The sequence below is a fragment of the Girardinichthys multiradiatus genome, chromosome 13 (assembly GCF_021462225.1).
Source record: "Girardinichthys multiradiatus isolate DD_20200921_A chromosome 13, DD_fGirMul_XY1, whole genome shotgun sequence".
NCBI lineage: Eukaryota > Metazoa > Chordata > Actinopteri > Cyprinodontiformes > Goodeidae > Girardinichthys > Girardinichthys multiradiatus.
This window is the reverse complement of record NC_061806.1, coordinates 30,017,530-30,042,792: the sequence shown is the minus strand read 5'-3', so window position 1 is coordinate 30,042,792 and position 25,263 is coordinate 30,017,530. Positions and strand designations below refer to the sequence as shown.

The 25,263-nt window shown below is 37.1% G+C and overlaps 1 long non-coding RNA gene and 1 pseudogene across 3 annotated transcripts; one reads left to right on the top strand and one right to left on the bottom strand.

Moving 5' to 3' along the window:
- Nucleotides 1-1,181: 1,181 nt before the first annotated feature.
- Nucleotides 1,182-24,991, bottom strand: LOC124878938 (annotated as a pseudogene).
- On the top strand, nucleotides 22,382-24,369 carry LOC124878942. 3 transcript variants are annotated; one of them, XR_007040904.1, is made up of 5 exons: nucleotides 22,382-22,431; nucleotides 22,524-22,726; nucleotides 23,091-23,327; nucleotides 23,454-23,573; nucleotides 23,717-24,369. It is a non-coding gene; the product is annotated as an uncharacterized LOC124878942 (long non-coding RNA). The 3 variants fall into 3 exon arrangements; XR_007040905.1 differs by having other exon boundaries at nucleotides 22,393-22,726; nucleotides 23,454-23,557; XR_007040903.1 differs by having other exon boundaries at nucleotides 22,393-22,726.
- Nucleotides 24,992-25,263: the final 272 nt, after the last annotated feature.

Genomic DNA, 25,263 nt, shown 5'->3' with positions numbered 1-25,263 from the left:
TTAAAATCATAGGTTGTCTAATAACGTGTTGATGTCGTCCAGATCCACAATGAGCAAAAGGGACGTGATAACAACGCCCTCTAGTGGCTTAAATATTCTAGACTGCTGATTTTAGATTTAAATTCATTTTATACTGTTTGATTCCTTGTGTTTGTCCAAGAAATCCTCCCCCTATTATTTTACCAAGCAGACTGACTGGGAAAAATGACAGAGAGACTTTTAAAAGGAGAACCAGACCAGATCACCTTCATCATGGTGACACACCTCAGCTCCTGCTTCAGTCAGGTTTTAGTGAAACTAAATCTTTCCTGTTCTGCTGCTACATTTATTTTATAACTTCAACTGAAAATAAAAACACTTCAGGCCTTGTTTATAAATCTATCAAGCTGTAACCTTTGGGATGTAGTTTATAATTAATTTCAACTATATTTAATGAAAAATGTTTTTTGGTTACAGTTTTCCTCCAAAAGCTGACAGGATCGTCTTTTGATTAAATGTAACGTTTCTGTTTGTAGGGATGCTCCTGTCTGTTTAACCACATAGGAAAAAATCTCTTATTTGATGATCAAATGTTCTGATTATTTATAATCTATGTTTTCCTTTCAACCTTCACATCAGGCGGATTAGTTTTAAATGATAATTGTCTAAAGGCAATATTGTTGCTGTTTGTGAAAAAGATTTTTAAGGGATTTCTGACATGATGTCTGGTTTCTATATCTGGGAACCAGCCTCAATAAAATAACTGAACATATTGGTCAAATATTATATTAGTTTACAACTTCTGTTGCCACACAGTGAACCTGCGGTAGAAACTTACGCTGTAAATCAGGGTAATATCTGCACATTTTAAACTCTAATAAAGACAAAGGTCTATTTGACCATAATGTGACATTTTCCAGTAAAATGATACAATCTGGTTTATACAGCAAAAAAGATTATTGTCAATCTTCTTTTAAAACTGGAAGCAGTTAATGTGATGATCCCTTGATGTTATTGTTTTTGGTAGAAATATTTCTTTCTATTTTTAGAATTTTCTTAGTTCATATTGTGTGTTTTTTTAGGTTTTAAAAACATAATCTTGGTTCTTTTTAGGCTTGAAAATTTACCAATGAACAGTAGCTAATACAAACAAAATAATTTAAAGGAAGAATAAGCTCTTTGAAAAAAAATTAAACACCAAGTTTTATAAATGAAATTCACTTTTTATTAATTACTAACAAAACTACGGCTAAGATTTTTTTTCTAATTTCAAAACTCCAACAAAAGATAAGAAATCAAACATTTGAGAGAAAAAGGACCTGTTTTACATTCTGAATTATTTATGTTTAATTGCTTTGTTAAAACATTTGTATAAAAAACATATTTCACTTGTATTATTTATTGAAATGCAAGAACATGATGATTAACAACAAAATAAATCTTGACCAGCATAACCTTTTGATATATTTACACACAAAGTGAAGCTACTGTCACAGTTTCTCATCTGTTGACAAATCTAAAAAATATTTTATAAATCAACTAAAAGTGAAGAAATTATGCATATTTAGTGAAACATCAAGTCTCGTCACATCTATGAAGTATATGTATCGTTTTTGAGGTGCTCCCATTTTGTACAGTGTGTCTATTGTAATGAATAAGTGTAAAATTTCACTGTCTCAGTTTGAAGGTTGAATGTTTTCTACAGTTCATGGATGCCTCTAAGTGGTGAGATATTTATTAGTGAAATTATTCATGAAATATTTAAAACCGTTTTGCCTTTGGAGCCACTCCAAGCATTTAACATGCTGAGGTAAGTGATTCTTCATGCAAGGCAGATAAAGATAGTGTGATCACGGTGTTTAACAATGAAAACAAATCAGGACAAACGTACCGATGGAAACGCTTGTGAAAGTTTAATTTGCTCTGTTAACACTGTCACCAGAATTGGTCCTAATTTTAGTTTTTTCCAGTTTGACGATGATGTCTTCATTGACACCAGAGAGCTGAAACACACATTCATACTTCATCCAGTTTTCAGATGTCTCTGATGAAAGATCTACGTCAACACTCATCTGGAAGGTCTCATCGTTGTTGGGGAGGATCTCTCCTTTGTCCACACCATCATGAACCTCTTCTCCATCTTTCCTCCAGAACATCTCAGCTTTGTTTGGGTAGAAACCAGTAGCGTGGCAGCTGACTGTAGAGGAGGAAGTCTTCTGCAGGAGAGACACTGATGGAAGATCTGGGTAGAAACAAGGAACCATTTTACAGCTTTTCTCTAACATTATTTACACAATAACTCCATTTTTGTCAGATCTAATGTGGTCTGATTTCTACCTGTTCTCATCAGAGATCTCCTCCCATAGTTTACATACTTCTTCAGCCATTCAGGACAAACCTGGGTGAGGTAACCCTTAGTTTGTTCAACCAGAGCTCGGTTATAGTCCCATTTGTGTTTGGTGATGAAAGCTTGAGGTTTTGGAGCTATCCATGTCTTTGTGTTCAGGTCAAATAATATAAAATCTTCTCCATCATAACCGTACTGTTCATATCCATGAATTTACCCCGTTTCATCATCCCACTGACAGCCATACATTGCCTGGTAAATGTGAACACCTGAAAAACAGAAACATAATATTTTATATTAAACAACATGATGAAAATGTTTTAGACAAAAGAAACATTTGTAGAACAACTGTGGCTCAATGATGGAAAATACTCAGCAGTTTGTACTGAACATTTAGTTGGATTCTGGTATAAAGTTTTTTTAACTTCACATAAATTATCGAATCATTTCTGGACTTAACAATTACAATGTTTTTGTATGAATGCTGCAGACATGTTTTCTCATCAGATCCAGTTTTGAACAGCAAAGGGCACCAAAAACTTTATGTGTTTTTACTTGCAAACATGCTGCTGCTTTGAGCCTCCAGGCCAGCAGGGGGCCCCCAGGAGTGCTTAACTTCTTACTGAGCATAGAGCTTAAAACATTTTAAATTTGTAGTTCATCAAGAATATGTTCCAATTTTAAATTCATATAAACAAGTTGGTTAAAAACGTTAAATTTACATTTATGTCAGATAAAATAACTCATGAATGTAACAGTTAATCGTAAAAAATTTATTTTTATAGTTTGATAGTTATATTAATTAAATCTTAAATTAATGTCACTACAAATTATTTCTGCTCCATGTGTCTGTTCTTAGGTCACTAATCACCACATAAATGACAGCAGGAGAAGTCAGATAAATAACCCTGCTTCTACAGTTTATTTTCTGCCTTTTAATTAATAAAATGTATTAGAATTGAGACACAATATAAATTTGTGTTTGGAGTTGCATACAGATGAGGTCCAGCTCTGATTAGAGACAAGAACAGGTAAACTAACCTTCAGTGTAGTTGAACCGCTGCTTTGCTATTTCGAGGTTGGTCTTAGTGATTTGCTGGTTCGTCCAACAGACCTGAGTCTGAATGTCCCGGTCCTCCACTGTAAAGTTCATCCATTCCTGTTTGGGTACGTTTCTGTTGGTTCTGCTGTCACAGTGACTAATCTGAATATAATCGACATTCCCAACAGACACGTATGCTGGGAAGTCTGGGACTCCAGAAGATCCAGTATAGAAATACTGCAGAGAGTGGGTCACTGTGAGAAAAGTAAAGGAAAAAGATTATATTATTTAAATGAGTTTTGGTTTGTAGTAATTTCATAACAGCTCGCAGCTGTAAGATTTTTATGAATCATTCTTCAATATTATTTCTCTCCTACTGTTAGAGAAGACGCTAAAGTTTTCCTCAAGCTGCTGCTTAGTTTTGTTTAATGTTCTGATTATTTTATCCACAAATTGTACAAATCCTGAAATAAAATTACATAATTGGTCATTTGTTTATTGTCATTTCTCCACACAGAGAAAAGTTTGCATCAGAAAGATAAACTCTGGTTGCAGATTTATTTCACCAACCCCAGTAAACATCATCGTACAGTTAATCCAGCAAATTCTATCAAACTTAATGTAAGTGGATCCAAAAGATAATATCAACTGTAAAATGATTTAAATTATAATCTAAATGAGGCTCATAACTTCCTCTTGGAGAACGTCCATCCAGGTCTTCATCTTCTCAAACAAAACATTAACATTTATATATTTGGATTATATTATGAATGTGTCTTTAAAGAACTAAAAGCTTTAAAACATAAAGCATTTTAACTCATCTTGGCCAAATGTTTTATTTTCCAGGTCATAGGTTTCATGTTTGCATCATCAAAATAAAAGTTTAAGAACAAAGAATCAAGCTTCTTTTTGTCATTTTAAACAAAATATTTGACCTCAATTATAATCTTTTTGTATCAAGATAATCTCACTCTTTGTTCAATAAGACGTTTATTTGATGATGTTGGTCTAGAAACATCACAAAAGGATGTAAAGCTCTTAATGTGTCCTCCAAGCTGCCTTCATGTTCCTGTCTGGAGTCCCTTTAATTATTTACATGAGCTAATATCGCATCTGGATTTAAACATTAATTTTTAGGTCAATACAATGAATGGGAGCTCAAGTGGTTCAAAATTATTATCAGGTTTATACCCTGAGATTTCTGTAGTGATGTATATATTTATATTATGTTAATCAGTCATAAATAGAGAAAATAACTGGTTACAGATTGCAGGTAATCATGGGGTTTTTATCATATTTTAATAATGCCTTGAAACTAAAACACACATAACCTGCTTTATGCAAACCTTTAGAGCTGGTTTCAGAGTGTTTAATGACAGCTGGGAGAAGCATTGATTTTAGTTTAGACTCATTGCTTTAGTCTGATTGGAGCCACCTTGGTCTGGAAATGTAAAATAGTTCAGGGACCCATAAAGACTTTGTATTTATTATAGCTTCAAAGACTGAAAGAATATTCTGCCGCCTCCCCGTTTTGATCTCCACCCACTGACCTCTAAAATCAGGAAAATCAACATGAGAGGGAAGTGAGACCAGATTAGTGGAGTCAGCAATGTAGCATCAGAGCATCTTCAAGATTGAACATCTTTCTATGAAGATCTTTGCAGGATTTGTAGTTCAAACCAAAACCAAAAGACAGTCAGTCGTCCTTCGTGCAAAATAAAGTTAGGAGGATAGAGACACAATCACTCCTCATGTTTGTTTTTACTTTATGTCTGAACACCAAGGGACTGTGGCTCAGTGGGTGGAGTAGTTATCATACAATGATGTTAGTTCAATTTCAGCTTCCTCCTGCCACATGTCCATGTGCCCTGGGGCAAGGCACTTAACCCCAAGCGTGAATTTGGCTCTAGTGTAAAGAACTTGAGAGTTCAGCAAGCCTGGCCCAAGGTTGAATGGAGACTTAAGCAGAATTTAATTTGAGCCCCACTTCCTGTGAAGAACATCACCACTAACAGTGTTTTGTTTTTATTTTACCTTTATTTTTATTGGATAAATATCCTGTAGAAATAAAATATTATTTTCATAAGAGACATGTTCCAACATTATCTAAAATAAAGGTTAAATACAAAATCACAGTACAATTGCATATTAGACAGTGTCAAAGTGTTATAATAAATGTGATAATAAAATAATCATAAAGCTGCGGCTAAGTTTGCTTCTGCCTTGGACCGGTTCTGGTGGTCAGTATGACTAGAAAAACACTATAAATTCAGACCATTTACCAGATAATAAAACGGTAAAACAGGGAGATTACTAGTCACGTTACTTAATCCCTGACACCTCAACTTAAAACAAGTCAATGTGGACAAATGTACCAAGAGTTTTAATGTTTCTGATCCTACAAAAAACATGTCATTAGTAAATATACAGAATTTTTATAACAATCATTTAAACATAATTGTCTCACCTGCTGCAGCCCTTTTTAATCCCAGGAAAACCAGTAAACAGAAGAGCTTCATAGTAACCTGGGTGGTAACTGTAATAAACTGACCACTGCTGTGTTTCTGTGTCCAGAGGACGTTGTAGTAAACGTTCAGCTCTGGTTCCTTCTGTAAAATAAGGAGAAGTGGAAGAAAAACACCAGAGAAGCCAATAGGAGTTTACTGAAAGGATTAGTCACTTAAATCTGGGTCAAACTGTAGCTTTGAGGTTTTATTTTATGTCTTTCTGTTGAAGTGATGTTTTTTTTCCTCACTTTTAAGTGATGCTGGATTTCTCTGTAGAACAAGGTGCCCTGAAATCTCTGCTGAGAACTTCCAAATATGGGAAATAATGCAAAACAACTGAAGGAGGGAAGCTAATTAATACGGATGAGCTGGGAGTCCTGGGAAATAACAAAACATCTAATTAAACAGAAAAAGGTCAACTAAGGAACATAAAGAGGGAGGAAACAGATAGAAACTAAAAACACCTAACAGAGGAATCCAAGGAAGTAACAAATGTCTATAAACACAGAGATGAAGCTAATATGAAACTCACAACCTTAACACTGACAGATCATGACAGAATCAATCTATCGATATGATTGAAGTTATTTGATTACATATTTCTGGATTTAAGATGATATCTTGTTTAAACAGGTTCTGGTTCTGCTGGTATAAATAAACTGAACAGATCTTAATCAAAATAGAAAAGTATTGATGCTATTTTAATAAAGTTAAAAACATTTAAATGTATAAGTCAGATTTTTACTGACTTTAGTTAAGGAAAGCTCTCAGGAGAGATGAATAAAGTGACTCTGGAAACTCCAACCTGCTTGAACAGATGAGGTTTATTTTCATGGTTCCAGGTGGAGAACAGAAGCCAAATAAGATGTAGCTGGAGTTAAGAAAATAAATTATATTAAACCAAAATCAGGTCTGCATCGTTTAAAGGCTCAAATGAGAGCTTGATATGTTGGTGTTCTGATCATTTCTGGGTTGTTTATTATTATTGTTTAGGTCTTGCCATATTAGCTCATTCCTTTGTATTGAGTTTTTCTTTTAACTTATTTCTTGTGTTTAGTTCTTTTGCATTTCAGTTCAGACTCAAGTTAGTTTTAAATTTTTCCCTTTAGGTTAACAGATCCTCAGGATTAGTTTCATTCTCTCCTCCTCTGTTCTCTGCTCATCGTTCTTCTTCAGCTGTTCAGCGTCCCTCTAATTAGACTCACCTGGTTTCAAAGTCACTCTTCAGTCCTCAGTATTTAAGCTCCTTTGTTCTCATCATTCTCTGCGGGTTTTTTTTTGCTGTTTTTACCCTGGTTTCATGTCCAGCCATTAAATTCTCCTTGTCATCATGATTCCTCTGAGTTCCTGTCTGTATTTTGGTTTTTCAAACATCTTGAGCAGAAATATTAAACATTGTTAATGCTGAAGGAATATTTACCTTAAAATGTGAATTTCCTGAATTGATGGATAAGTATATGTAGCTGATAATGCTAACAAAATGTTATTTTGTTTTGTATGAATTATCTTTATTCTAGAACCAACGTATTTTGTTAGTTTTCAGCTTGTTCTTGCAAGGTTAAATCTTTTCTCAACAGCTTGAAGTTGATGTGCTAATTTAGATACATTTTTAAAAAGTTACTTTAGAAACTTAAATGTTTAGCCATATATCATTTGAAGGGTAAATGAGGAGGTGTGAATGTGAGAAAATGACAAAGCAAAGGAAAATAACAGTTTAGATAAAACAACAAAAAACAGGATAAAACAACTCGCTGAGTTTCATGATGTCAAAGAAGAACATTTATGAACCTGGAGTTTATGAGAATAAAGAGCTGATGAGATTCAACGTTTTATCAGAGTCTCTTTAAAAACACCAAATACTTCTTCAGCTACTCAGGACAAATGTGAGGGAGGTAGATGTTTGACATTCGCTTCGTAAATATCCCATTAGATGTTAGTGATGACAGTCTGAGGTGTTGGAGCAATTCACTTCTTTGGTTTCAGGTCAAATGCATGAAGTCCTCTCTGTTAAAACCAAATACAAAATTATAAAAATGTAAAATAGAAATTCCGGTCAAACTGATTACGTTTTGTATTTGCTGAGGGTTTTCATCAGCCTCTATGCAGATAATAAATCAAAATGTATTTAATTTATAAAATATTTTCATTCATAGGAATTCACCATGACAAATCTTTAGTTATCTCAGTAAATGCCTGAAACCTTCAATCAGCTCCTGAAAGGTGTGGGGTTTTATATGTCGGTGTTATGGGCTATTAATTGACGTTCTTAAATCTACATTTATTGAATTACTGACCTCTGAACCTTCATGTGCTCCCTCTGAAACTGATCCCTCCTGGATCTGCCAATCCTAAACCAGAAGGGTGTAGTGGTAAAGACCTGGCAGTTCCAGTGGCAGAGGAGCCGCCACAGCCTGCCGCAGGGTGGCGCTGGGTGGCAGACCGGCCATAAAAACTTGCCAATGCCGTTGCCGCTGTTTTTGTGGAAGCTGATGCTGATTATTGGCAAACGGGATGTCATTATTGTTATAGCCTGTTACCTTTAAATAATGATTTCATTATTGATTATTATTTAATAAACAGCTTTAGACCCATAACGTAAGGTGATTGTATTTACTTGATATGGAAAATAAATAGCACTATGTGTTTATGTGTGACGTGCTGAAAGGATGATGATTTATTGCACAAACAGCTGGTTTATTATAGAGCATGAGAACTGGGCGGATGAATACGATGACAGCTCTCCAACTGAGCTTTAAACTTTTATTTTTGAAAAAAGGAGGACTACAAAAAATTCAGCTCAGAAATTATTGATGTACAAAATCTAAACAATTTTACTAGGTTTGAGGCAGACTAATTAGTCTTTGTGGACACTAAAGAGTATAGCTAAAGTAAATGTACAACAGTTACCCTCGTGGCAGCCTTATGGCCGGGACATCCTGCCTGTTTTTAAGCATTTATTTATAATTTTCTGTGAGTGACAATTCAGAATAGCCGCTGATGCTCTATAATGAACCGGCTGTTTGTGCAATAAATCTTCATCACATTTTCAACATGTCACACATACACATAGTGCTATTTATTTTCCATATCAAGTAAATACAATCACCTTATGTTAACGGTCTAAAGCTGTTTATAAATAATAATCAATAATGACATCATTATTGAAAGGTAACAGGCAATAACAATAATGACATCCCGTTTGCCAATAATCAGCATCAGCTTCCACAAAAACAGCAGCAACCGCATTGGCAAGTTTTTACGGCCGGTCTGGCACCTTCTGGCACCTTCGAGGAATCCCCTGCCACCCTGCGGCAGACTGTGGCAGTTCTGCCACCGGAACTGCCAGTTCTGCCACTGCCACCAATGGATCTCGGCCCTGCTGCATCCCACCCGTTGAGATCCAGTCTGGCCCCGCTTTCCTGCACTGACGCCAACAAGTAAACCGACGGCCTGAGCCCCCCCCTGAGCATGTGTGTGATTATGTTGATTGTTTTGGAATAAAACACAGAAATGTTCTCTAAGAGGCAGCGATCCAGCTGTATTTTCCTTACACACAACTTTCACACTGAATGAGACTTTTAAAAGGTTGTTTAAAGTCGATCTATTTCTTTAATTGGTTGTTTAGAAGGTGCCACGATCTCACAGTTTCAAAGCAGCCCTCTTCTGTTTCTCCATCTGAACATGACTCAACTAGAGCATGTTTTACACAGGGGCCAACAGGGGCCAGTGCCCCTGTAGAACCGGCCCTGGCCCCTGTTGCGGCCCCTGTGTTGAAGAGATAATTAATTTCCTAATGTGATATGCGCTGATACGGAAACTACAACTAATACCCACAGCGTTGCACACGGAGCCTTTAAAGTGCTGCACACTTGTTTAGCCGCACATTTCTAAATGAGAAGAGAAAGAAAGAGTTAAAAAAAAAAAAAGAGCACCACTACAAATTGTTAAAGATGACAGAAAAGACATAAAGAGACGGAGGTTAGCAATATGGTTTAGTTTTGTGATGACAATGTTAGGCTTGTAGTCACGTGTTATTGTTTATTGCAATGAAATCCTGTTTTATTCTGTTTCAATGCTCTTAATCCAGTTCTTACAGAGGAACTGATTTCATTTTTCCTTCATTATATTACTTTAACAGTTAATTAAAGATTAAAGAAGTTTTTTCCACTTTTAGCCTTAGCTATATTGAGATAGGATCACAGTTTTCACCTTTTAGACATTATCTATTACTTTCTGGCAGCACTGGGAACATCAGTGGTCATGAAAGAAAAGATCCTGAGAGTGAAGAGGAACATAAAGTGGTGTGAAAATGTTTTTGCCCCTTCCTGATTTCTTTTTTTTGTGTCACACTTAAGTATTTCAGATCATCAAACCAATTTAAATATTAGCCAAAGACAACACATGTAAACACAAAAAAACTGTTTTTAAATGAAGACTTTTATTAAGGGAGAAACAAATCCAAACCTATATGATCCTGTGAGAAAAAGAACCCAAGTTTCAGCTTGAGGTCAGGAACAGATGACTGGACCTTTTCCTTCAGGATGTTTTGGTCGACAGCAGACTTCATGTTTCCATTCATCACAGCAAGTCTTCTAGATCCTGAAGGAGCAAAACAGCCCCAGACCATCATCCTACCACCACCATATTTACTGTTGGTATGATGGATGTTCTTTTTATGACATGCAGTATTACTTTTACACCAGATGTAACAGGACACACACCTTCCAGAAAGTTCAAGTTTTGTCTTGTTAGTCCACGGAGTATTTTTCTAAAAATCTTGGGGATCATCAAGATGTTTTCTGGAGAAACTCAGACAAGCCTTAATATTCTTTCTGCTCAGCAGTGTTTTTGTCTTGGAGCTCTGTCATGCAGGCCATTTTTGCTCAGTGTCTTTCTTATGGTGGAGACATGACCTCTGACCTAACTGAGGCAAGTGATGCCTGCAGTTCTTTGGATGTTGAGGGGTCTTTTGTGACCTCTTGGATGAGTCGTTGCTGAGCTCTTGTGGTAATTTTGGTCGGCAGAAGCTCCTGGGAAGGTTCACCCTTGTTCCACTTTTACTACAATTTATACTGTTTAGTCATTACAATACCTGATCAAATTTGGACAATGTGCTGAAGTCCTAATGAGGGTTCATCCTTGGCATCGTTGACAGCAACAACCACCATATCTACTTACCTCCCTGAAAACTACAATAGAGCGACAGGTCAGAGGCCTCAGAAATAATCTGTCACAGCTGCAGTCAGACTGAAAAAAGTCATAAAATGTGTTGCTTTGAAGGAACTAATAGGAAGAAAGTTAAAAATGCTAATAAAGATGTTGAGGGTTGTTGGACCACTTGTTTGCTGAGTATTGGATTATCTGCCCGTTGTTGGACGTCACTGTGCCCCTCCAATGGCATCGGCCATTTTGTACCCAGGACAGCCCGCTCCTACATATCCCATCAAGCATTGCGACTGATATGACTGGGCGTCCCCAGTCTGACGTCACAGGATGCTATATAGGAGGCGCTCATGTTTGAAAAGCTGCCTTCCGCTGGAAACGATCTGGTGATCGAAGCGCACCACTTTAAGAAAAGAACTTTGTGAAGAGTTTCATTCATTCTCTCTCGTTGGACAACGAACTATTCATAACTGAAGTTTTTGGACTAAGAAGGCCAGAGATTTCACTTTTGCCGATCGAAGACGTGAGTTAACACGTAACTGGAGACACGGAGTTTCGGAGAGACGAACCGCTACCGTGTTTCATTTCCAAGTCGACTTTGATGGTCAGATCATATTTTTCCTTTTTGTCAAGAAGACCGAAGGACAAAGACTGACCGCTCCCCTGAAGTTAATTGTGGACGCACAATTAACTCAACCCCACGTTTCCTCGCTCAGGAAGAAGACGACACAAGTAAAACCCATTTCTTTTTTTTAATTTCTTTATTACGAGGCCTGGGCAGGGTCAGAGGTTGTAGAAGCGATCAGAATCGCTGGTTAGGATCTCATGTGTTCTGAATAATATGTGCATGTAACCTTGCTTGTTGAAACTTTGATGTGTTATGTAATATCGGGATTCGCCGTGTTCCCAGAGCTGTTTGTGTTTACTATCTGAACGCAGGTGCGTTGCAAAACTGGACTGTTAAAACGACCTCATGGTAAAATTCTCCATTTTACCTTCGTCTTCAATCTCACTGTGCTAGCTTGCCGCCAAAAGTTATCAATCCTTTGTTTCAGGAGTAAAGGGGGAAGTTTTATGATCAGAAGATCATAAAAGACACTCTAAGCTGCGCTCCAACCCCCCACCAGTCATCACCACACCCCCCTTTTCATATCTTCTCCCTTCATCTGTTGTGCCATAAGCTGCTGGTTGATTCAATACATACCCACTACCGTTTGTTGATTTTGCTTATTTAGATGTGTTTACCCCTGTGTATGTAGAATTTTGCATGTTGAGTAGGTGAAAATTAATAAATATTCACATAGATAAAGAGAGAGCGTTTGGTGTTTCATTGTGTGCAAAAAGTGATGTGTCAGTCAAAATAAGGTTCAAGTTCCACACGTTTCGGCAGAAACGGTCGATTAAACAGCGACATCTCCGGCAATAGTTATTAACTATTACGGAGTATTTAACGGTTGTAATTGTCAGAGGCGTCGAGCCACAATTACAACACCAGAAATATCTCTGGTCTCGATTCGTAAATGAGGATTTATGGTTAAGAAATTAATTTTGTCAGATTATGATTTGTAATTATAATTATTGATCAAGATTATTCAATCAATAATCATACTCCCAACAGGGTATAACAAGAGAAATTTTTACAGTTTAATTATACATATCACTATATTTTTGGTTTTATACAAAATTTTATATATTTAAAAATGTATATTTAAATAAACCATTTATAGGTAGATTGCCTTACCAAGGTCGGCTGTGCTGCATTTGGATGCACCAATCGATCTGAGAAAGGGATCAGAAGGTATGGCTTCCCTAAAGACGTTGAGAGAAGAAAGAAATGGTTGGCTCAAGTCAGCAGGAGCAACCTCACCATCACCAGAGGTCCTAATAACAGAAAACTGTGTGCTGTAAGTTAAATCTGCACTCAAACATTTTCAATTACGGCTCAACATGTTTACTGTCAAATGCACAGGGCCTCAATGATTGTAAAATGTTAAAGGAAATAAACAAATAAATCACTCTACAGGCACACTTTGAGAGAGGGCAGTTTGCAAAGACAAAAACAGGTAAAGTAAGACTGAATGCTGATGCTGTTCCAACTCTTTTTGTTCATCGCTCAGAACCAATGAAGAGGAAGGATCCTGGACCACCGAACCTCCACTGCAAGTTGATCCACTGATCAGTGACCAGATACTGTACTAAAGTAAACGTTGGTATGAAATGAGTTAAATAAGTTTCATCTTTTTTATTTAACAATCCTCATGCTAACAGTGCCATTATCATTTCAGACATTGAGGAAGAAAGCAACAGAAATGAGGAGCGTGAGATAAGGGAAAGTGAGGAGGGAAAAACAGATGAAACTAGAAAAATTTGCATTTCCTGCGAAAATGCAGTGTGAATGCTGTAAGCTGAATTTTTTAGCTGAAAGCTGGCAGAAACAAGCTGAAATTGACTGCAGAAAATCTGCTGAAATCTGATAAATTAGTAGAAATAGAAACAGCAAAGAAAAACTGTCATCTGATCTGTTTGAGCAGGAAGACTATTAGCTATAAAACAGCTTAACAATGTAAAGTTACCTCAAAACTACTTGTTGAAAGAGTTGTTGAAATGCAAGAACTGACAAAAACTTTAAAAAAGCAGGAAATAGCTGCCATAGATGAGCTGAAAAAGCAGACTGAAGCAAAAACATATCCTAAGTTGAAGTCAGAGCTAAAATACATAAAAAATTAAATAAATTTCAGAAAATATGAACTAACAACAAATAAGCTGAAGAAACACAAAAACAAACAAGTGTTCTTCAGCTAAGAGAGAAGAGAGGAGAAAGAGAAGCTACAATGCTAACATTAGCATATTAGCTATCACTAGCATGAAGGCTGATATTAATTTAACCCATCTACCATGCAAAAAGCAATATAGAAGCTAAAATTAGCTAAAATACTAATGCTTACTACAGCATATATTCAAAAGTCTATGAAATTTCCCTTTAAAATTATTCACTCTTCAGCATTCATACAATAATAATAGTAATAAACTAGAACATTTCTGAAGAAATTTAGACGGGCCTGCCTCTTGGTGCGTGCTTCTCGGACCAGAGCCAACGGTTGGGTCTGAGGTACAGAACCAAAGCAACAGAACGGTGTGCATCATGACTGAGGGTAGAAGGTTAAGATGTCTATCTAGACCTGTTCTTGTTTCACCTGTAATCATGCGTCCTTGCATTGCTTTGGCAGTCGCCAATAAATAAAGAGTCCAGTTTAGAGATGTGTACTAAAGGCCGACATTTTTCCAGGAATCCCGCCCGCGGGATGAGAGACAGCATCAGTAAAGATCACGTGATTGGGACGGTACAGGTTAAAAATGAACGGGAGCTAACCAATAGGAGGGAAATAAACTAGGATCAATTGTCTTTGGAAATGTAAAACTGAGACTTTGTTATAAACTTTAAGAAAAAAAAAAAAAAAACTTGGATCCACGCAGCCATTGTGTAGTTTTTTTTCCAAGAAGCCTTAACTATAATGCGAGTCAAACGAACTACACGACCCACAAGCCAACAGTGCTTCTGATCGATTCAGAATGGAGGGAGCAAACGCAGGTGGAGAACTGGACGTGGTAAAATTGGATTTGTAACGTAAAATCAGAAGTAAATACTTATCTATTAAACTCATAGAGCTGACAGGAAAGTCTAAAATATTACCGAACTTCAGGAGAGTTGAATGTAGCGGTTTTAACACGCAGTCTGCTGCTTGTAAAACGGGTTTAGTCGTAATCAAGTTCACCAGTGATTAAGGGACACTTGTAAGTCAAATTCGGGATTAAATCAGCTCTGCTTCTCTTCATTCATCAAACCAAAAGTACCATCACATGTCAAGTCTCATCTGACCAACAAAATTGCTGCATGTGCTCTAAAGATTTAAGAGCCTTTACCACAGTAGAAGGGAAAGGTACGGAGCCCGCGAAGGGACATGGGGGATTTCTTTTTCTTTTACCGAGGCAAGACTTTTTCGTTCGTTCGCAAAAGTTGTTCATCGCCTTGAGAAAGCTGTGCATTTTGGAGCAACAGCACATTTGACAAACTGCTCACAAAACAAACAGCACTGATATGGATTATTTGTCATATGCAGGTTAACACGCAGTAAACAATGCGATTAAATGCTTAGGATAAGAAGAACCGTTCAAATCACGATAAAAACAAAAACACTAATGGCGTACAAAAAAAAGTACACATCATGCAGCAGCAATAAGGAAATAAAGTGTCACAGATGTGGTTTCATGCAGTATTATTGTCCAGAGTTCAGTAGTTTGACAGCTTGTGGATAAAAACTGTCTTTAAGTCTGATTGAAGATCATTTTATTTAAGGCCGATTTCAAAATAAAACTCAATACATCTCAAAAACGGGTCCCACAAAGTATTGCGAGATAACGCAAAAAGTATTGCGTGGGGACGTAAAAAGAGAAAAAATTCCCCATGTCCCCTCACCGGCTCCGTAGTAAGGCTTCATCAAAGGAAGATATTAAATAAATATGCTGTGAAATAGAAAAAAATTAAATGTTCAATTTATTTTAATACATCATTAAATATTAAGTGTACCACTAATTACGTCATGTCATCTTTAAAATTATACTTAATTATTCAGTGGCACATTTAATTGCATAATAGTCCATTTCATGATATAATGGTACATTTATTGTTTCTAATGATGTATTAAATAAATAAATGGTTCCTTTAATTTAATGGCACATTTAATGTTACATTTCTTTCATGTTACATTTACTTTGCTTATGGGACATTCACAACATTTATTTATTTAATGATGATTTTATTGTATTAATTTTGTCCAGTTTGACCCTCCATTCTTGATGCCTGTATAGGAGGTCATGTCAGAATTTGAATCAGGTGTTCTGGAGCAGACACACATCTACAACTTGCAGGGAAGGGGTCCCTGAGGACCAGGGCTGTGAACCATTGAGGTACAGTTTCTAAATTGTGAAGGTAATGCCTTTTTGCCCTTTTGTTCAACAAGTACAGTTCTCTTACTAGGTGCATTTTTCTTTCATTTCAGCAATTTGAAACATAAAAGTGATGTCATTGTTCAAAGGAAACAATCACTTAATAAATGAGTAAAATACAACTATATACATTTTGTTTATTCAGCTAAGATAGGCATGGTCTGTTTCCTTGTTTGATATTTTATTATTTCTTCATTATTATTCTTTTTACTTTAACTGGCCTTTACTACAGCTAAAAACAGGGACCTAACTGGTCCTTCAAACAAAGAAATTGCCAAAAGACTAAATGAAGAAAACAAAAATGGGAGAGTCACAGGAGTGGGAGTCAATTTACCAGGAGTGGGATGGGACAGGATTTATTTTTTTTTTGCTGGCCTGGGATTGGGATGGGACAAGACATTTTTCTGTGGGAGCGGGATGGGACAGGAGAGAAAATCCACTCTCGCGTCACCCTCTAATGTGTAGTAATAGGTGCCACCAGGCAATGGCATGGGAGTCAGGCCACTCACTGTTGTCCCTTCATTGCTATGGCAGGCCCCAACTAAGGAATGTTGAGGCTTTTATTTTGTAAATATCAGTGAGTTTATTTTGAAAGGATAAAGTAGATCCATTTCCATCACAGAGTCCCGGCAATAGTGTTAAGACCAATGCTGCAATTATCGCTGTGTGAAATATGAAGACGTTTATTTTGTAGGGTATATCTAGATTTTGAAAGTCCAGTATAGTTGTCCTTTTAGGTCTGGCGTACGTCCACTACAGGTCCTTCTCAAAATATTAGCATATTGTGATAAAGTTCATTATTTTCCATAATGTCATGATGAAAATTTAACATTCATATATTTTAGATTCATTGCACACTAACTGAAATATTTCAGGTCTTTTATTGTCTTAATACGGATGATTTTGGCATACAGCTCATGAAAACCCTAAATTCCTATCTCAGAAAATTAGCATATCATTAAAAGGGTCTCTAAACGAGCTATGAACCTAATCATCTGAATCAACGAGTTAACTCTAAACACCTGCAAAAGATTCCTGAGGCCTTTAAAACTCCCAGCCTGGTTCATCACTCAAAACCCCAATCATGGGTAAGACTGCCGACCTGACTGCTGTCCAGAAGGCCACTATTGACACCCTCAAGCAAGAGGGTAAGACACAGAAAGACATTTCTGAACGAATAGGCTGTTCCCAGAGTGCTGTATCAAGGCACCTCAGTGGGAAGTCTGTGGGAAGGAAAAAGTGTGGCAGAAAACGCTGCACAACGAGAAGAGGTGACCGGACCCTGAGGAAGATTGTGGAGAAGGGCCGATTCCAGACCTTGGGGGACCTGCGGAAGCAGTGGACTGAGTCTGGAATAGAAACATCCAGAGCCACCGTGCACAGGCGTGTGCAGGAAATGTGCTACAGGTGCCGCATTCCCCAGGTCAAGCCACTTTTGAACCAGAAACAGCGGCAGAAGCGCCTGACCTGGGCTACAGAGAAGCAGCACTGGACTGTTGCTCAGTGGTCCAAAGTACTTTTTTCAGATGAAAGCAAATTCTGCATGTCATTCGGAAATCAAGGTGCCAGAGTCTGGAGGAAGACTGGGGAGAAGGAAATGCCAAAATGCCAGAAGTCCAGTGTCAAGTACCCACAGTCAGTGATGGTCTGGGGTGCCGTGTCAGCTGCTGGTGTTGGTCCACTGTGTTTTATCAAGGGCAGGGTCAATGCAGCTAGCTATCAGGAGATTTTGGAGCACTTTATGCTTCCATCTGCTGAAAAGCTTTATGGAGATGAAGATTTCATTTTTCAGCACGACCTGGCACCTGCTCACAGTGCCAAAACCACTGGTAAATGGTTTACTGACCATGGTATCACTGTGCTCAATTGGCCTGCCAACTCTCCTGACCTGAACCCCATAGAGAATCTGTGGGATATTGTGAAGAGAACGTTGAGAGACTCAAGACCCAACACTCTGGATGAGCTAAAGGCCGCTATCGAAGCATCCTGGGCCTCCATAAGACCTCAGCAGTGCCACAGGCTGATTGCCTCCATGCCACGCCGCATTGAAGCAGTCGTTTCTGCAAAAGGATTCCAGACCAAGTATTGAATGCATAACTGTACATTATTATTTGAAGGTTGATGTTTTTTGTATTAAAAACACTTTTCTTTTATTGGTCGGATGAAATATGCTAATTTTGTGAGATAGGAATTTTGGGTTTTCATGAGCTGTATGCCAAAATCATCCGTATTAAGACAATAAAAGACCTGTATAGACCTGTAAGAATAAAATATTTCAGTTAGTGTGCAATGAATCTAAAATATATGAATGTTAAATTTTCATCATTACATTATGGAAAATAATGAACTTTATCACAATATGCTAATATTTTGAGAAGGACCTGTAGATATACCTGGTTGCTATTCTAAAATCATTATGTATGCTATTATCAACTTAAAAAATCAATACAAACTATGGAACGCTGAGGCTTTTATTTTGAAAGTTTCATTAAGCCATATTTCAAAGGACCAGCATACTCCCACAGTAGTGTAATGCCCAGTCCTGCAATGATATATAGTTTTTGTAGAGCATGTTTTGTCTTATTTTGAAAGTCCAGCAAAGTTGTCCTTTCAGGTCTGGGTTAGTTCCATTAGTTGTTCTAAAATCATTGTCTATGCTATTATCAGCTTAAAAAATCATTAGTAACTATGGAAGGTTGAGGCTTTTATTTTGAAAATTTCAGTAAGCCTTATTTTAAAGGGCTGTCCTGGTCCTATTTCCTATACAGGATGAGCTCCAACATTAGTGTGAAGCCCAGTGCTGCAATATTCTATAGTTTAAAATGTAACGGCTTTTATTTTGTAGAGCATGTTTTGTCTTATTTTGAAAATCTAGCAGGTTTGTCCTTTCAAGTCTGGGTTATTTCCATTGGTCATATAGAACATGCTTGCTTGTCTGAAATCATTGTTTATGCTATTATCAGCTTTAAAAAAAAAAAATTGTAAATATGGAAGGCTGATGTTCAGTGTGAAAAAAAGGCTTTTATTTTGTAGAGTATGTGTAGGTCTTATTTTGAAAATCTATTGTGGTTGTCAGCTATGACTGACTTATTGTGATCACTCATGGAAGCTTCTGGCCTGATCTCAGCCTCAGAGCCGCTCTCTGTCAGAGGTTACTTAAGGTCACTGGCAGCTGTGTTCTGTTGCTATGGTAATTAATGAGCGCCCAACAGCTGCTGTTTCTCACTCACGCAGCACCACACTTTGTATCTCATCATGGCCTGGCTTTATAACATGGTGGCACATACTCCCGAACTACTGCCCATAACTCGGAAACCGTAGGGGCTATCAACGTCATTCTTGGATCGTTTTTCTCAGAACGGACAGGGGAATGTGAATATTAACACGTTTTTGTTGAAAATGTAATAATTAAGGGCTATGTGCACGTAGAAATGTGACGTAATTTCCGCAAAAAAATCAGGATGGTTGTTAACATCCGGTAGTCGCTGAAAGCGCCCGCTATGCTAGCTAGTCACCTCACCGCTCTTTTTGTTATTTATATGTGAGTCTCTTCTACTCATCACTTGTCCATTTACATATCCTAAACATGACATGCAAACGGGCAAAATTGTTGTTTCAACAACGTACGGACAGCAGGTCCAACCACCACTGCTGTGTGCCTTTCTGGACTGCATCAACGAAGTCCAATTCTTACCTGAGCTTTCACACCTTTCCAAAGGACTCCCTATTGCAGAAGCAATGGGCTGTTAAGATCAGGAGAGATCATTTTATCGTCACAAATACTTCCCGAGTGTGTTCACGACATTTTGTTACTGCTGATCTGATCGAGCCTCCCACTCCTGCTGGACGTCGACGACTGCAACCTGGAGCTGTTCCTGTGCTTTTTCATTGGAATAACTATAATATTCCAACACCACGACTTGGAGTACGGGAAAGAACAGAGTGTCCACCGAACACCGATCTAACAGTGATGCAGACTGACCCTGATGAAGATAACCCAGGGTCCTGTCATGAACATGACTACCGAGCCAGTACTGAGCCCGCTGCCCTTCATCTCTCCCTCAACGAAGACGAGGAGATATCAAAGCTCTGAAAACAGATAGAGGACTTGACCATCAGCAGCACGTTCTGTTTGGAGAGGTTTTCTGTGTCTGATGAGGACATACGATTCTTTACCAGGTAATTAAAATATCCACAGTATGTGAGTTAGAACCATAGATCAGCAGAGCTATTACATGAAGAGCAGTAAAAATAACATTATCTGTGGACTATACTGACTATAGTTCTTAAATGTCCTAGAGTTGGATAATAGAGATGACAATTAAGATCAAATGACTACATATTTACAAATCAGTGAGTATTGATGGGAATTATGTCAAGCTTGTTTTGGTTATCAGAGATGATCTGAGTTATGACTGACTGTAATTTCAACCAGGCAAGTTATAAAAATTGGAGGCAGCTCATGTCATCTGTCTACAGCTCAGTGATAGTAATCCAGATGTGCAATACATTAGATGAGAGGCACAGGACAATGTGAGGAGATAGTATAAGTACTGGATGGGCCTTCTCTGGGGTCTGAAATAAGATGTGAATGAATTAGCCTGATCAATATAACTTATATGTTTCACAGATTTGCAAGTCATGCCCACCTGATGGGTTTTTGGAAGCAAATAGAGCCAGCCACCCTCAACATTATACGGGTTACAAGGGCACAGAGCGTCACAAAGACTGATCAAGTCCCTCACTCTGCCAGTGCAATGGTAAATGTTTTCCTGTTGTCCTTACAAAACATTGTTTTTTCCCTTTAGTTTATGAATCATTTTATTTTTTTTATCATTTGATCACTTTATTCATTTTTATTAATCATTTTACAACCTTTAATACCTATTGTTTTCTTACTATGCCACTGCATTGCCCGTTTGTTTTTCTATTATGTTTTGTTCATGTAAAGCACAGTGTCTTGTTACTGAAATGTGCTATATAAATAAACTTGCCTTGTCTCACATCAAAAAGATTTTTGATAGTCATATATTTATGAGGGACCAAAAATGACAAAATGTAAAATAAATAAATAAATACACGTATAAATAAATAAATACACATATAAATGTATAAATAAATAAATATAAGAAGAAATAAATACACATATAAAAATATATAAATGCATAAATGAATAAATATAAAAATAAATAAATACACATGTAAATGTATTTATTTATCTATTTATTCATTTATTTTCTCCTTTTTGTGTATTTATACATTTATGTATTTATTCATTTATACATTTTTTAATTTATACATTTATTTATCCATACATTTATTTATAATTTTATTTATTTCTTCCTACATTTATTTCTGTATTTCTACATTTCCACATTTATTTATTTCTGCATTTCTGTGTCCGTATGTTAATGAGGTGGCTGGTTCTAACATTTGTCTTCAGCACCATTGGTTAACTGAGAGAATCAGACAGAAGCAAACGATTTATACATGAATGGATTCTCCTGTTCACCCTGTCGATCACGGGGTGGCAGTGTTTAAAAATTAAGCAAGAAATAGGTCATGCAGAAACAGAATCTTCAACAGTAGTTGCATAGTTTCATAGATCCACATTTTGTTTCAATCAAGCAGGCTCCCGGAAAGCAAAACGACCACGGTGAAAACGGGGTGTTGAGCTAGATTCATCTGCAACACTGACTCACACCTATGTGAGCATCATCACATTTTCACTGTGAAAACATCCCGTCTTCCCAATGTGTAATGCCTACAACAGAAGTCAAGATGTGCAGTAGCCTAATGATACCAGAGGTATTAAGAAAATCAAGAGATATATTAAGCATCAAATGGTAAACACAGCAAACACACCCTTGGTGACTACCAAAGGGTACAGATTTGATGTGCTAGATAATAATAGTAGCTTAATTACTATTGTTATTAAAAAGGAGCATTCCATATTGCTAAATTATCAGGCTATCACTACTCTTACGTTCATCCTCTTGAGTGAACATTTTTTTTAATCACTAACATAATGTTGTCTTGCTAATAAACTGTTACTAATATATGAGAGTTCACTATAATGTGCATTAGTAATTATAGGAATATAGTATTACAACAGCATTTCTGACAAACCAACTTGTTTGAAAAATGATAAGTTTTAGGCATGGCCACAAACAATGTTCTGAGGGAGCAAACTGACAAATGCAAGATGGTTGCTGTGTGGCAACGCTGTGTAATAAAGTTGCAGCCTACTGGATCAATTTCATTTGAATTCACCAATCATGTGGCATTTGCTACTTTTTATTTTTTTTTTTTTCATAATTGTTTTCAATTTTTTGTGGTGAACTCTGTAATTTCACCCCCACCACAGACACCAAGACACCCAGTGGATGGTACAGTATGTTTGTGCAATGAACATGTTGCAAATTCACAGATTAACACTTCCTCACACTGATTTTTGTCTGATTTTGTCTCTTGATTCTAGCTGAGGTTGTAAGACTGTTTGCCCCCTATGCTGGTGGGAGAGGACCAGCAAGGAGATCTATCATTGTGTCCCAACAGCTGCACTCAAACACGCACAGGTTTTGTTGTCTGGAGGACAAACATATGGAGTTAGTCCCTAAACGGTCTGTGAAGCAAATGCTTGAAGCAGCAAGGTTGGGGGGGAAAAGCGTCTCACCTTTCAAGGTTTGTAAGGCGTCATGATAACAAGACGCGGTTTTAGTGGATGTGTTATGCTGTATGTAATTTCATGATTCAAAAAGAATAGTGATCTTAAAAACAAACAACACACAAAGATCTTTCGCTGGAGCACTTTTTACTGTATTGTTTCAAATATTTTTCACATCCAAGATATAAAGAAAAAGCAGCATAATTCCAGCTGTATCTTTGGTTTTTATTCATGCGTTCTAGAGACAGGGACTCAGATTTTTAAATTATGCTTTTTCAAAATATAGCCTGCTTTAACTGTTTTTCCAGGATCTCTTACTGTACATTAAAATATATAGTTTTTGTTAATTGTCGTTAATATTTTTCTGTCTTCACTTCTCAGGAAGTCATACAAGTCCAGAAGAGTTTAAAGACTTCATATTATCCTCATTCCCAAAACTCAGAGACGGTGGTGGATTTGAGCTCCTTAAGATAGCTGGCAGTACTCGGAGTCGGCAGCTGATGGTGATCCATGTCCAAACAGTGGCTACACTGTTCAATATTTAAACAATCCCCAAAGTCAGATCGGGAACGCTACCATTTTCATCAGGCCACTCCAGAGGAACCTTATTCCACTCCTGTAAGTTCGTTACTGTATGTTCTATTACTAGATGAAGTTCTTCATCTTTAAACAGTTTTTCTCTTCTAAAAAATGCAGACTACACCTATATATTTGTGTATAATATGAAAATGATGTCTTCTACAGTTATCTCAAACAGAGAGCAACATTGAACCACCGGAGAAATGTGTGCAGTGAGGGGAGGAGTTCCCTTTTTCTACAATAAAAAATCACAACGATGAATGCACAAGGTATTGCACAACAAAGGTGCGTTAGAAAGGAACTGTTGTAAATTTAAATGTTTTATTTCAATATTGCCTTTCGTTTACACTTTTGATATATTATGTAATCATCAGTTTTTAATTTGTATTATGTGAAATGCACTCACAAAATCCCCTTTATTTACAAAGACTGTTGCAGAGCAGTGATGAGGTACGAATGGCGGTAACCGAAGAAGATTCCCACCAACAGGACGTCAGACAGCAAGGCCCATCAACACTAGAGATACCTCAGGGACCTGCTGCTACTCCAGAGATTGTTGATCTAGTTTCCATTGAAGAGAGAGGCTCTGCTGGTCTGGTCCATTGAAATTACACATTTCATGCTTTATTTCAGTAGTTTGTTGCTCCCTACAGTGCGTGGAAGTAATTAGTAATTTTCTATATTCTAAACTGCTTATAGGTTGGAAAATTGAGGCAGCAAAGAGATTCAAAGAAGGGCTGTTGGGTCAGCATGAAACTGAAATACTTCAAGTATCGTCTTGGATCTTGGAGACAATGCAGAGGAAAGGGAAAATATGAATGAATAGTTTATTTCAAACAACAATATATATTTATAGAAATGGTTTAAGAGCAATGGCACCACCTGCTCTGTCTGTGTGTCCAAGCGTTGTGTTGTGTGACACTGAGCTCTGATAAAATAAAGCTTTAGGTACTGTATCTCTATTATCTTTAAGGGCATTGACAGAACATGTTGCCTCAGTAATCCCATATTAATTTCACACATAAAATCTTGATGAATCACATTTCAGGTCAACACAATCCCGGTTCACATATTTAATATATGTTGCTGTGTTAATTAAAGCCCTCACAACTGAAAAAATTGATTAATTCAATTTATGACCTGTATTCTGATTTAAAATTGTGTTTTAATCCATCCACCATGGATCAATACAAATCTCAAATGAAAACTGAGTAAAAAGCGTGCAATTTTTAAGGTGAGGATTATTCCCTCATACAAAGGTTGCTATGATTTTGTAAAAGTAGTTGAAATCATTAATACTCTTCAGATACCTTATCAGTTTGTGATTGCCATCTATGTGCCACAAACTGTTTGGTGCTGGCACAGAGTACCTCCTCCATCTCCGTAGATTCAACTGAAGGGTCCGCATCAAAATTTCACGAGGATCCACACGCCGCATGGAAGCCTGTACCCGTTATCCTACAACAGACAAAAATGGCAAAAAAAAATGACGTACTGAAAGAAACAAGTTGAACCTTCGCCACTAACAAGGAATTCTCAATTCCCATTGAATGGGTAATGGTCACTTACTCAGTATGTGGATGCCCTGTGCATTCAGGTGACCAAGCATCATTTTGTATCCACAGTGTGGCTGGTGTTGCAGAATTTGTGTCACTTTCTCATCAAGATCTTCGTCATTCAGTGATGTTAACAGATCGTGGAGTCTGGTCAACAAAAACACACACAAAACAAATATGATCACAGCAGAAACAAAACAATGACCTTTGTAATTAGCTCTGTCCTTTGTTTTACCCCATCAACAAAAAAATTGACTTTACTTGAAATAAAAATGTTTGCTTGAAAAAAAAAAAAATACTCCACTGGCCTTAACAATCTGCGCTGCAATAAAATGTTACACAGTCCAAGACAAAACAAAACGATTATAGTTCCGGTTCACAATGGATTTCACAACTGTAACCGTCAACTGGCTACTTCT